At 40.5% G+C, this 12,915-nt stretch overlaps 2 protein-coding genes across 2 annotated transcripts in view; both read left to right on the plus strand.

Annotated features, from left to right (window-relative positions):
* Positions 1 to 12,915, plus strand: part of znfx1 (zinc finger, NFX1-type containing 1) — a 130,428-nt gene that overhangs the window by 97,878 nt on the left and 19,635 nt on the right. The window lies entirely within an intron of this gene.
* Positions 10,465 to 12,915, plus strand: part of cdh22 (cadherin 22) — a 171,496-nt gene continuing 169,045 nt past the window's right edge. The window contains exon 1 of the mRNA XM_079341078.1: positions 10,465 to 10,625. The gene's annotated coding sequence lies outside the window, so the exon portion shown is untranslated. The remainder of the gene's footprint in view (positions 10,626 to 12,915) is intronic.

The raw sequence follows: 12,915 nt of genomic DNA on the forward strand, positions 1-12,915 counted from the left end.
AATATTATGTCTCCGAAGGGCATAGAGAAAGATTAATGTGGTAAATATGAGAGACTATTTTTAGGTTTCCTGGACTGCTTAGCATTGAGACCGTCTGGTGGCTGCTGCACGATGTAAAGCAAACTAATGTTAAACCTGATAAGTAGAATCATACTTCACTCACCATATTTCCCATTTCGACTTTTTTAAATCAAATTTTTAGTCTCATTTTCTCTCATTTGGCTTTGAAGTGTTGTTTCACATAGTTATCCAGCAATGTTTCAGTGTATGAATGGATGTGAAAGTCCATCTGGGACATAGAGCCCACAGATAGTTTCAGCTGGCAGGGTTTCATTGAAGAAGGTCCCATTGCCTGATAAGAGATAGGATCAAGTCTGCACAGATCATCATGTCGTGGTACTTTACAACCCCTGCTGGGGGACAGTCATTTAGCTGTGGGCTTCAGGAGTCTCCGTGGTATCTGAGTCTCTTTACCCACTTGCAGCAGAACATGAACAGACAGATTGGAGCTGATATACTTCAGATGTCTGTCAAATGGGAGAGATAACCGGGCTTGCCTTTTGGTGGAGACAGTCAGTTGATGTGAATTGTAATGATTTGTGGACAACAATATTTGAGGCTATTTGGAAAATCAAGAAGAAACCAACAAAACATGACATGGTGTATTCATGGAGACTGGGTTAGTGTGTGCGTATTGTGTACATTAATATTAGGAATCAGTTGTGTTCAGGTAGTGAGATTAGAGGGACATTTTACTGTAAAAACATTGTTGTGGCATGTTTTATTTGTTTTACTGTATATCAACCTCATTGTTCAAAACATAAAGTAAAATGTGTCAAGTCAGTTTGTTTGATGAAGCTTGACCCCCTAAAAAAGACGTTTAGTTTTACAGACTGAATCTGTCTGTCCTTAAATTCTTAATTTGTAGAAAGAATAAATCATCAAAACAAACTGAGATTGAAAAACACTGTTTGGTAAATAAGACGGGCTAAATTGAAAAAAATGAAGCAAAGAGGAGGTCAAGCTACATCCAGGAGCTACCAAAGGCCTGTTTGGCATGACATCCTCTAAAAAACCATAGAGATCTTGAAAAGGAAAACAGACATCACAGAAACACAAGAGGTAGAGCTGAAGCACACTATTTATACAGATAGGAGAAAACGAAACAAGCACACAGGGAGAGAGACATAAGGACAACATGCAAAAAAGAGAGCACAGGCGATGAGGGCAGAGGCTGAATTTTCCTGAAGCTCTATATCCAAATCATGTGGAAGGATGCACCCACCGCCACGGGAGGGAGAGCATGTAAGTAGTCCTAATGGTCCAGGATAGAGAAAATATGAAAAAGAGAGACAGACACGCAACTCAGACGTCATTTGCTTGTGGGACAATAAACAAACTAAAGATATGCAGGGGATGCTTTCAGAAAGTAACAGTATGCTCTTCCACAAGATTTTCATGGACTTAGTACTGGCTTAACAGATTCATTGAGAATGACCCGCCAGAAGGGTAATGGTAACAGGTACAAGGCCTGAAGTAATCAACGAATAAGCAGATTTAAGAGATTTAAAGGCCTCAGCAGAGTCAGATTGCCTGATGTCAGCAGGGATTATTTCAGAGGAGGGAAGTTATAAGCTAAAGTCAGTGAGACAGTGTTAGCAGCGCCTATCTCTGCAGTTTAAGGAAGCCGGAATACAGAACATGAGTCTTGCAAGTGAAGTTAATGTTGACGGGCCAATGTGGCAAATGGTGAATCCACCAGGATCAAAGGTTTAAGTGAAGGGTATTGTTGCTTCACATTTAATAAAGTCATCTGACTCCGACAATGTGACAGACAAGTCAGTGAGGGCAGAACCATCAAGTCTCTTCATAATGTTCAGTCCGGGGTGCTGCACTTAAGTGAATAGCTTCAAGTATTCAGGGGTGCTAAATAAAAGTTTGAGTCAGAATATCAAAGACCTGGATGCAGGCGAATAATGGGAAAAAAAACATATTTAAAAATCTCTTCAGAATGTGGGTTAAGGTCTATGGGATACATTTGAAAAAATTCTTCTACATACTTGATTGAGATGAAAGAGTCTCAAATTAAATTCAATATCAAGTTTGGAAGCTACATATAAAAAGCACCCGTTATACTAAGACAACACTGGAAATGGTGGAATGCTTCGAAAACTAAACAGGTATTTGGTTCAAGCCATGTTTTGTATAAACTAAGCCTTAAGCCGTATTCGCAGGGGACTAGCATTACCTGGGGAACTTTAGTGATTGGTGATAAATGCGGAGGTCGTCTTTGATCTTAATCCAGTGCGACTCTGCCATGTCCACAAATTTCCTACCATATCTCAGAAATCTCAAAATGTGATCAGATGGATTACATGCATGGCAACATGCGGTAAGAATCATGTTTCTGTCTTTCAACAGGCTCAACAGTTTATGTATTAACATTATGCCTATTATGTCAGCTATAGCGATCAGAAATTTTCCAATCAATATTTCATTGTGCTGTTCCAATGAGAGTTACGCAAAGGTTACCCAGAGCCTTGACATCATATCGGGGGATAATGTCAGTAAATTCGAGTAAAAATCACATGAGGTCCCCAGGTAATACCAGTCCCGTACGAATAGGGCTTTAGTTATTTTCAGGTTTTGTATTGTTGGAGAAAAAAAGTATACGTTTTTCATCTCACATATTTTGGAGGAGTCTCAGTGATGTTGATGCTTCTTATCTCATTGTTTGGGTAGTAAAGTTTTTCCTTGGCTGGACGTTCTTACAAAACCAATGGACTCACTATTGACACAGCATTTTTTTTATCACCTGAAACCTGTTAAGCTCTAAATCCTTAGTGCCAAAACTGTAAACAATAAGTTGATAAAATACCCGTGTCGATTCCAATATGGTCAATACCGACCACTTCTAGCTGAGACAACCACAGAGAGTTTCCTTATCAACAAAAAAATAAAAAATAATGAGCCAGCAAGGGATTGAGTGCAGAAACTCTACTTACTGTATGCTATTGGTACCAGTAGGTCATGTTGCTTATCCAGCACCAAAAGATGGGTTTCTATATTAAAACCTTAATAGGCAGGAACCAGTCGCTGGAGATGCCAATCAATCGTGTGTCTTTGATAGATTGATTGACAGGTATGATAGACCTAGTTATCCCTTGGGGCACTCAGACCTTGTGTTGGGAACCAATGGGTTAAAGCATAGGATTAGGACTTCATTAAAAGTGAAAATCCCAAATCTACCTGTCACTGTTGTGATTGCAAATGAGCATCCCATGCAGACCATACATTTTACAGACAGCCTAACTTGTGAATGAGATTAAACATTAATAAAGTACGACTTACACATATTATTTACACAATTGGTGCTTGACTCACGATAAACCAGTCGATAGAAGGACAGATAAACCAGGAAGCAAATCCAACCACTGTAAAGTACAAGAATGACTAGACTAGCTGTCTCTTTTCTGCTGCGCTTTATGTAACAATAGAAACAAAAAAAACTGGCGACATCTCCTAACCCAAACCTGCCACATCTTGAACCACCGCTTTTTTTTTTTTTTTTCAAATGCATTACAAAATACAAGGTAGTGAAGGGAAGGTAGTGGCTTGAAATCCTCACAGTAAAACACGGATCATGTGCTATTGATTTGGGCCTCCGGTTGCTTTCTTTGATCTCCCAAAACTGAGAAGGGTATGTCTGGCAGGTGTGTTGACTTTAACCTCGGGCCTGCAGCTCTCTCTCTCTCTCTATCTGACAGAGCTGAGAAAGAACTCAGGTACAGCTATACATAGATCTGATAGAATGGTATAGAAAGTACAGCCAGACACCAGAGCTGCACTGAAGCTCCAAGTTGTATTTGATGAACTTCATATGAGATTGTGTGTTTTCTTTTAGTTGTTATTACATCTAAAGTATTTTGTGGAGCTTGATCATTTTTTTTTTTACATTGTCCTCTGAGTTTACGTTAATCTTAGCATGTGCACATTACGATTAAAGTGCTGTCCCAGTTGAGGTGCATATCCTATAAAAACTCTTTATATTCACAGTGAGCGTTGTTGTTTTAATGTATTTTTATCCACCATGAAAACTTGCCTGCAGGGATAAACAAAGTTTATTGGATTGAATTAAATTGAATTGAAATGGCCCCTGCTATGGCTACAGAGAACTTCCAATGAGTCAAAGCGATCCTAATTTGACACACAGAACAGACAAATCTTAATTAAATAATAGAGAAAAGTGATGGAGCTGGTGTGCAGTTTTTCGCAGTGAGGGCAAATTATTGCTCATTTCTGAATCTTGGCAAGCTTTTTATAAAGCTTGGTTTGTAAACGTCTCACTGCAAAATGAAAAGCAAATCTGTTGAAGCTTTTTCTACAGGCACACACATGCACACATACATGCAAAGATACTTTTTACATTAATGTGATTTCCTTGGAAACACTCACCATTACTTGGATCTGCATCATTGTTTTTAGCTTACTCTTGCATTTTTGTTTTGTTTGAGTTTTATTTAACCAGGAAGAGAAACTCATTGAGATTAAAAATCTCTTTTTTTAACTTGTTTGTGCTAAATTGATGAAGACGAGTTTAGCAAAAGAAAATGGATAATTTATTACAAAAAAACGTGTTAATTAACAAATGACCAACGTTATGAGGTGTGTCAATCTGCATAAGTAGTCAGTAGTGAGAGTGTGGGCATGTGAAATCATGATGTGGAGGGAGCTGTTGAAGTGGACTAACAAAAAGAACTAAATAATGTTCAAGCATCGGTCCAGCTGAGAGATCATTGAGAGAGGGAATGAGGGCTGCAGCAGCTGTTTGTAAGCCAGAGTGCACCAGACCCAGGTGCCTCTGATCCTGCTGATGAGGACGGACCGGACACACCTCCTGCAACAGACACACAGACGGACAGCAGCTGGACAGAGACTAGTGTCACAGTCGTCACAATAACAGTTTTCTTTAATAGCACGCAACCAAGGTTTTCGTCATTTTAATTTCTCATTCAAGTGAGTTCTTTTTATTGGAGTGTAGATGTAGTTTTTTTTTTTTTTTTTTACCTGAATCTATTGAAGATGCCGCCTCGCACCGCTGTCACACCTCTCTCTCCACACACACACACCCACACACACACATTATAATGTCATCATCTTCTGTGTGCTATTATTAAATAAAGAGAATTTGAGACACAATGTCAATTTTTCAACATTGCCTCCAGACCTTCTCTGTCTAGAACCTCCACCCTCCACAGGGAGAGCACTAGTGAGGATGAAGAAGTCACCATTACAGCTCCCTAGAAGACTTCCTATGACATCCATAGAGATATTCTTTTTGGTGGAGTGAGCTTGTATGAATAACTTAGGCTGTCCATATTGACATGGGATCAGCTTTGAAGCAGCTTTCATCCACTCTCTGCAGACGCTAAGGAAATGAGTTATCCTGGGTGCTGGTTTTGGATCAGTTCTCAGGCAGCTCTCCTGCTGTCATGCTTTTGAAAGTGAGGAAATATTCATGATGCTGATGTGGGATCAGCTGTGCATCAACTCCATAATACAGACGACTGCTAAAACGTGAGGAGGAGTCTGTATTGCATATTTGAGATCATCTTTAAAGCAGTCCCTGTTATGATTCAGTTCTGTAGAGTGCCCCTGTCTGTCTTGCTCCTCCTGTGTCTCATTCCCCTGATCAGTCTCTGTGTGGGCGGTGGGCGTGGCAGCCAGGTGTACCTCATCAACTCATCAACCACCAGTATATATTCCAGGACTCGACCTTCACGCCTCGCTGGATTATTGTCTACCTCTGTGGTATCGTACCCTTGAATCTTGGCTCTTGTTGCATTCTTAGTGAAAGTATAGTTTCTCATGGTCTACCTCCTTACTAACTTCCTTGTGTTTCTTCCCTGTCCATCAGTGACATCTATACTCACCTGCTGCCAGCCTGCCTGCCTGCCTGCCTGCCTGCCTGCCTGCTGCTCTGCGACTCAGCACTCTCTTCACGCGTGTTTTGGACTTCAGAAATCCTCTCTCGGATCACCACTTACTTCACCGCTCACAGGAGAGCACGGACACTGGAGCGCTTCACCTCCCTCGTTGCTCACTGTTTAAATCCTCACATTAAAGAACACCGTTGATTAAGAAACCTGTCTCTGAGTCATGCGTCTGGGTCCAAATATCATACACCAGTGTGTATCGTAACAGTCCTCACCCGTTTACAGGTTTCTATGAGGAGTGGTTGTTTATTGGCAGCAGCTTTCAGGTAGCTCTCCATCTCGTATGCAATTATCAGGAACCAATCCGGGTGCTGTTTGGGATCAACTTTCAACCAGCTCTATCCTATTGCTGTGTGAAAAAAGAGGAAATGGTGCTTATTTGGAGTTGGCGTACAAACCTTCCTCCAGTCTGCTGTTTGGAAATAAGGAGTTGTCTTTGACAGTGATTTGTGATCAGCTTTAAGCTCTTTCTTACTCACATCTTTGATTTAAGAGTGAAAGGTTTCTCTTGATGATGACTTTGGAATCGGTGGTGAAGCACCTGTCTGTTACAGTCTGCTATGTGAAAATAAGGAGTTGTCCATGGTGCTGATGTTTGAGCAGCCCTTTCCTGTCCACTGTTTCAAACTAAGGCAGTGTCATTGGGTCTGCTTCACAGAAACTTCTAGGTAGCTTACACTCTTCTCTTTTGCAATGACAATTTTAAAAAAAAACCTGATTTGGTTTCATTTTCTATCCCACTGACCTCCATTTGATACTGAGTATACTTCTGTGAGACATATTGCTTCTACAATTTTCACTTTAGTTTTGATTTTGTTTTACATATTCTGCTGTTGGAAATGAGGAGTTGTCTGCTTTAAGGTTTTGATTCAGCAACGCTATACCTCCCCTTGTGGAATTGACTTTGTTGTATTAACTAACAAAGGGGATCTGTCCATGGTGCTGATTTAGGGGTCAGCGTTAAAGCAGTCCCTCTCTGGGGCCTTTTTTGAGAGTGAGGCTCTGTCCGTGGTGCTGATCTGTAGTAGAGGATCCTTCAATGTTGGACCGTTGTGAAGAAGAACTCTGGAGGAGTTGTCTTATGTGCTAATCAGCTGTGTATGATTTTCCTGTGACAGTCTGATGTTTGAAAATGAGGACTTGTCTTTGGTGATTATTTGGAAGGAGCTTTGTTTCAACTCTCTGTCACAGTTTTCCAACTGAAAGTGATCATTTGTCTATGATGCTGATTTTGAATCAGCCTTGAAACAGCTCTCTGCCACTATCTTATCAACTGATGAGGAGTTGTCTGTGGTACTGAATTTAACAGAGGGCTGTAACGGCATATTTAACTTCCATGGTCAACTCTAACCCATGCTGACAGTTGAAATGGTGCAAGTAGCTGCTCTGTGTTGCACATGAAAGCCAAGTGTATTCATATTTTAGGACTTTGAGCAACATCTGATTTAAACCAGCATGGTGTCTCAAAATACCGCAAATACAGGGTGATATGGTCAAGCCTTTCTAACCCTGTAGACGTCTAGCTTTAGACTGTAGAAAGTGTGAATATGGGGTGATAAGATGACAATGATAAAATATGGCAAACATGGCTAAATGCTTCAGTAACTGTTGACTTTTGCCTTCCTTTATAACCATTTCTCATTTCATCAATTTCTCTTGTCAAATATGGTAGAAACACTGCTCTTAGCATTTTTTGGACCTTTTAGCCATGGTCCCTCACCTCTCCCCACCTCCTCTCCCTCTCTCATTGCCCTGTATTGATCCACTGCTGCTTGTGTCTAACAGTGCTATATCCACAGATATTTATGTTTGTAGCTGCTGGTCTCCGGTTCCCATTATTGGCTTGAGCGATGGGCACGGGCAGTGTTTCAACACCTAGCTGCTGAGGAAAAATGTAATATTCAGGAGACATGTGCTTAGTCAGCACTTTCCCTCCAAGACCTGACTATGTAAAATGACCAGCGACAGCGACTCTACTGGGGACATACGATGCAAGCAAAGAGATGATGGGGGGGGGGGCTTTGCTTAACCATGACCACCACATCAATACAATTGTGTTCTTTATGAGGATGGTATTTGAGTTGGATTGATTTTCAGCTGGTTGCTTTTAGCGTTAGACAAACAAATAAAAATACAAATAATCTTGATTTTGTTTAGATGGACATTTTTGGACCCATTAGACACATAAAGAGAAATTTAAAAAAAAGTTTTTTCTTCTAGATTCAGATCACACTTGATCATCCCTTCGTCTTTTATTTAGTCTCATTCTCCCCGGTCTTGCATGTTTTACTTGCGTGTTGTCTACTTTAGTCTATAGTGTTATATTTTGTCATTTCTTATTCTCGTTTTTATGTCATTGTGTGTATTGTTGCTGTTAATTTTCGAGCTCTCTGGGATTGTAGTGTTTCCTGTTTTATTTTGTAGTTCCCGTCCCCAGTGTTTCTTGTCTTATTTGTCTTCACCTGTGTTGGTAGTCTCACCTGTTTCTGATTACCCCAGGGTCTGTTTAGTCTCAGTGTTGCTTCCCTCTTGCTGTCACTTCACACGTCTACCCATGACGTGTTCTTGTCATTCTTAAGGCTACCTCCTTGTGATCTCCTGGATTCTTCCTTGGGGTTTTTTTCTCCTGTGTTGTAAGGACTTTTCAGTTGACTCTTTATGGACTTCATGTGGACTGTAAAAGTAAGATTTTTGTTTTTGCATTTTTGTTAAATTAATATTTAATTAAAGTTTTCTTCACTTAGGTCATCTTTGTTTTTTGCAATAACAATAACATCGTCATGTCATTCAATGGGCATTATGTCGGACATTCTCATGTCAAATGTTGCTAATTGGCAATATCCATTCAACAGCATGACAGTTAAAATCTATTTCTGAATTGAGCGAATCAAACAAATGTGAAAAGAACACTTGTATGAAATGTTTCATGAAGCTGTTCCCCATTCTATACACTTCTTCCTTGTAATCATTTGCCTGAGGGTCTACACATTTATCAATTTGTAACCAGCCAGTCATGAAGTCCTCACTCGGGATTAGTATGAGAATAAATATAACCTGTTTCTTTCTCACGTTCTCTCTCACACTCTGACTCCCCCATCCCTTTTCCATTACATCTCTCTCTCTCTGTGTGTGTCTCTGATTCTCTCTTCCTCTATTCATCACCTCTCTGCGCGCAGCCTCGGCACACCAGCTTTTTGGTCCATCAGCGTCCTAACCTTCCTGACCTTGCTGACTGAGCCTCTGAGAGACTCCAGCTGGTTGTGATCGGTGGGCAATCTGCAGCGGGACGCTCTCCCTCTCTCTTTGTCTGTGTGTCTCACTCCTTCTGTCACAGTCTCGTCCCTCACTCACTGCATGTGAGTCACACACACACACACACACACACACACACACACACACACACACACACACACACACACACACACAAACCCACACTCTCCAATTTACAATTGAAAAACTAAAATGAAGCAGGCATACTTGACCTATTCATCATCTCAAATAAGAAGAATTACTCTGAATAGCACCTCAGGACTTTGTTAACTTCCATTGTGCTGAAGTATTTTTTTTTCATTTCCTCTCAATGTTGTGTTTCTATGACTCATGCAGATTCTAAAAAATCACACAGGCTTTTCTCTACTGAAAACAAAAAAAACTAAAGAAAAAACCATTGTAGCCCCTCTCATTCTTTCCATGGAGAGTAGTGTTTGTCTTTATATGGGGAAAAAAGAGTTTTGGGTGTTGGGTGCTTCTTAAATCTCCTGCAGGAGGGGGATCTGATCTCTTTAAAAAGTACATTGAAGGGGTTGAATCAGGTTCTCGATGGGCTCACTAGACCCTGGATATGTTGACGTGCTTGTAATAATTGTGTTATCTGTAACTTTGATCAACTATGCAGCTGCTTGTCTTGGCCAGGACACTCTTGTAAAGAAAACAATCTTTTTTTTTCTTTTTTTTTTTCACGCCATGTCTTAAGCATCAAAGGTTATATATTGTGCTTTTGTTCAACACACTCAGCTTTTGTTGTCAAAGGGACAGATGCATTATTTTGGGTCCATTTGCACTTGAAAAGATGCACTTATACATACACTTAATTAACACCGAGATTGATTTAAAACAGAAGCTTTAAAAGTAGTTTGCACACATCTGCACAAAACAAACACATCTTTATGAAATACAGATGTACCCTTTTTTTTATATCAGAGTAAACTGTCAAGAATTGTAGCCACGTTAGCGCTTTAACTTTTTATGTCCATTCCTGTGTACTCCGCCACGCTCCACAATAATCTCTCTCTCTCTCTCTCTCTCTCTCTCTCTCTCTCTCTGTCTTTCTATCTCTCTCCCTTCTTCATCCGTCGCTTCCCTCCATCACCACCAGGGGCTTTCCACACCGCGCCGTGCCGAGAGCGGCTTGGCCGTCCCTCTCCCCCCCCCCCCCCCCTGCGCTTCTCGGAACGGAGACTCCAGACGCGCAGCGCGGCTTCAGGCAGGCGCATAGAGCGTCTGTCCCTCTCATTTCTTATCTCACAGGGGATCGTACACCTTTCATCCCGGGAGCAGCTGCAACCTTCTCCACATCCGTTTGCAATTTACCAAGACGAAGGCATTTATTCCTGCCGTCAGATTACAAAGGTAAGTCTTTAAGGGTGTTTTAATTTGGGAATGGGCAAGTTGAGAGTGCAGTAGCTTGGTCTGGCAACATACAACTCCACTGGACTTGCATGATGCCGATTCCGTTGCAAAGAATGAGTTGTGAGCGTGTGCTGAAACAGAGAGGAATTGCCTAAAAGCACATAGAGTGGTTTCTGTGAGTGCGTGAACGTGTAAGAAAACGCTGAATGGGGTCTTCTGCATTTCATTGAAGCTTTTGCATCTGTACTTCAAGGCTGAACATCAGCACTTAACTTGTTGCCTCACTTGTAACACAATTAACGGCGTCTTAACGCATTAGGTAATGAGCCGTACGCTGGAGATCTGTCGTGATCCGGATCATAGCAAATGATTAACGAAGTAAACGGGCTAATTGTAACGATTTGCAGGTTCCTGCAAAGTATAGGGCTTCCAGATGGCATGTGATGTAAAAACTGCAAATTACAAATTGCGTTTATCAGATCTCCACAATACAAATTAGTAGCAGCATTAATAGTGTGCATCATTTCGTTTGGAAAAGCTACAGAAATTTAAGTGTCCAGAATTTATAATTTGCAGCTTCTCGACTGCTTACTTAAATACATTTGCATTACGACCTTACAGTTGCAACTAAACTGTCGACTCTCCAAAGTGACATTACCCGAGTGTAGAATGCCTGCACGCGCCTCCTGCACGGTGGGATGCGTTTGCGAGGACTGCGGCCACTTGATGCGCCAACAGGATGCATTTAGGGAAGTTGGATGTTTGCCACTGGGCTTTAAAGCCATTCTGTTGAATCACTGAATGCAGATTTTCAAGCTAATCGTCTCATTTATCAGGAATGCCTTAAATTGATTTGCTTTTATCCGAAATGTTGAGATGTGAACGTCACATACAGTAGCAGAGCCTCCCCCATGTCACTGCTTTTTTAATCCTTTCTATGACAACATTTATTTCAACATCTCAGCTCTTTTAGGTTTAATCCTCACGTGCATCTAATTGATGACCGCGGATCTTCTTTTTTTTTTTTCTGGACAAGATCCAGATGTTGTACATCCTCCTTCTTCAGCACTTCTTTAAATTCAGATTGTCTCCTTTTCAATTAATAGTATTTGGTTGTGATTTGATGCTGACAGTATATATTTTTTTACATCTGTGCTTAAAAAAAAAACAAAAAAAAACACACTTCATGAGACTGACTGATATCAAGTGAGAAAAAAAAACAAAAAACGGTTCAATAATTTATTAGATTAATACTGTTTTATTTTGCATGCATCATTTAAAAAAAAAACAGATTAATTAAATGTTTCCCATCCTGACTTAATATTTGTTTTTTTTTATGGAGGTATGAAATGTATCTCTGTCATATTTGGAAGAAATGGTACCTATTTCCAACAGTGCAGTTGTCTGTAAATTGCCACCATGGGTTAATAGTATATTTAAGGCTTAGATATTACTGAGTGACCTTCGATGATTGTGGAAATTCAAAGTTCTTCTCGTCAGGCCAGCAGTATTCTTGAACATGTTCATGTGTGAGCGCACAAACATGTACTGTCTGTGTGTGTGTGTACTCTGGGATCTGTGTGTTTTTACGACCGCTGGCATGCCTCATTTTATCATTTATCCCGAGCTAATTCGTATTAAGGAAAGTGAGAGCAACGCCTCTGGTCCCAAAAGCCGATCAATGACTTCTAATTTTCCAATTAGATGCTGATCTTTTCAGGAATCTGTCAAAGAGCCAGGACCTCTGGGTGAGGACCATGACCCTTATGACCCTGTGTTTGGGAAATAGATTTTTGCAGGGTCACTTTATAGGTTGTAAATTAGTTTTGTGTAGACATCAGCAAAACTTAAGGTAGCACGAAGGTACAATCCATTCTATAAAGTCCTGTATGAGATGTAGTTTCCCTTTTGTTGTAATTTTCTTTTCCTATTTTTTGTCAAGAATAAAAAGCCACAAACATGGTGAGAAAAAAAACTATGCTGAACCCTCTCCAGTTGAAGAGTTACGAGAGCCAACTGTTCAGTCATGATTTAAAATATAATCAGAGTGATTTCTAGTTTTCTGCCACGTGAAATAAATGTCAAATCTCTGTAACATTTTGCAAATGTCCTCACAGACTGGTGGCAATAGTCTGTTTTTGGAATTTGTTCATCATTTCCTTTACCCATCTTATGTTCAGTCGCAGAAGGCAACGCTCTGTTAACATGTTTGAAATACAGTACTGCTGATTAACTGATAAGCATGAAGAATCATAAACGCACACACACAAAGCAGAAATCTCTTCAAGGG

Source organism: Symphodus melops, assembly GCF_947650265.1.
Source record: "Symphodus melops genome assembly, chromosome: 4".
Lineage (NCBI taxonomy): Eukaryota > Metazoa > Chordata > Actinopteri > Labriformes > Labridae > Symphodus > Symphodus melops.